Genomic DNA, 1863 nt, shown 5'->3' with positions numbered 1-1863 from the left:
TCCTGCTGCTCCATTGCCTTGTGCCTGCAAGCACCTTGCCTCTTGCAGGCACAAGTGTGTGGCTTCTGTTTCGGCTATGCTGTTTGGTTTCACAGGGGCAGGTGTAAAACTGCAGCTCTGGCAGTATCAGTGCTTTGAGCAGAAAAGGTTTTCTGGCCAGCTTTGAGCTTTGGTAGTCACAAAAGCTCCTTCCCTGCTTCTGCAGCTTGTGTCACATGTGAAATCACCTGGTTTTTCGTCAACTTTTTGTTGACTCCATGCAAGCATCTGTCCTGGCAGCAGGCAGGGGAGTCCTGGTCCCAGGAAGCGGCTGGTATTGGGATGTAGGCTCCTGGCCACCATGGGCTTCCCAGTTCTAATTGATCACAAAATGGGAATAGACCAGGTTGGAAAGGACCTGGAAAGAGAGTCTGCTCCAACCTTTCATGGGAAAGGGAGCCTAGATGAGGTTATCTAGCACCTGATTGCATCTTGAAAGCCTCTGTCGATGAGGACTCCCACCACATCCCTGGGGAGGTTGTTCCAGCTGGCAGCTCAGCCCCAGGTCTCTGCCACCATGGGTGCTTTCCCGTGACATCCGGCACATCCTGTTACCATCCCAGCTCCTTTTCCAGAAGCATTTCCAAAGGCAGCTCCTGGAAGAAGAGCAAACTTAAAGCTCCTGCCTTCCCGTGCCTGTCAAACCATGTGGGCATCCCTGATGGTCTGACAGCCAGAAGCCTGGCCCTGTGCTGGCTGTCAGCTGGTGGTCCTGCTGGAGGGCATTTTCATCCTGGGAGGGAAAGGGAAGCCACCTCACTCTCTCAGACCCTGCTTTGGAAAGCTGGGAGAGCAGCCCTGTAATGACTTACCCAACCTTGCAAAATTATCAGATAGATGAATCTGCTCAGACACAAAGATTTGCTCCCCCATTGCCTTTGCAGTGAGGATTAATGATCACGGAGGAAGCCGGGGATATTTCATACAGCTGTCCAAGGGAGAGAAAGAGCTGAAATGGTTTGCCTTGGGCAAGGAGGGAGAGTAAAATACTACAGTGCTTTTCTGTCAGATCTCTTTATCGACTCAATCTGTACGTATGCTCTCCCCAGATGTATTTATAGAGAATCCCAGAGGATGCAGTCAGCTCAAAAGGTTTTCTTTGTCAGGCATTGGAGACATGTCCAGCTCTTTCCAGCAGCGACAGTATCCCAAACCTTGGGGTCTTCCCTTCCTGACAGCTAGTCAATTAATTCAAGGATGAGATTAATCTGCCTCTCTGCAATTATTTTAGCCAGGTCCTAATGAGTTTTGTCTGGACAGGTTCTTCCCCATAGCCCTCTGAGCCAGACCTTGCCAGCTGTGCCAGGCTTGAGAAACAGCAAAGTGAATCCGATCAAATGCGAAACAGCTTCTTAGGAATACTGCTCTTTTCCAACAAACGCTGTTGGCCCAGTTTCCCTGTCTGTGAAGTTCTCACTTTGAAACCTGTAGAGCAGGCAGATAATACATTTGAAAGCAGTGGCATTTTACCTCCAGAAAAAGGGCCATTGTGCTATGACTAACTTGTACTTTTTTGACCCTAGTTAGGTATAAAATGATAGGAAAGGCCCTGATTTGGGGAGGGCAGGAAAATGAAAACATTTCTCTTCTGCACCGAGTCAAAATATGGATGGATGAGTCGCGAGGTTGGGTGGTGATCAGATCACAGGGATGAAAGAACAAAATCAGTTCTTGCTCCTTCTCCTGCCAAGAACTTATGCGCCATAGGCTAGGCACAGGCTTTGGGGCTGCACCAGTGGGGTGGCTGAGCCCAGCTGTTTGCTCTGAAGCAGAGGGTCACACTGAAAGTCCCTTGCGGTCTCTTGTTTTGACAGGGAGACATAT

This window comes from Acanthisitta chloris, unplaced genomic scaffold (assembly GCF_000695815.1).
Source record: "Acanthisitta chloris isolate BGI_N310 unplaced genomic scaffold, ASM69581v1 scaffold44473, whole genome shotgun sequence".
Lineage (NCBI taxonomy): Eukaryota > Metazoa > Chordata > Aves > Passeriformes > Acanthisittidae > Acanthisitta > Acanthisitta chloris.
The sequence above is the reverse complement of the archived record's forward strand: the minus strand, read 5'-3'. Positions refer to the sequence as shown.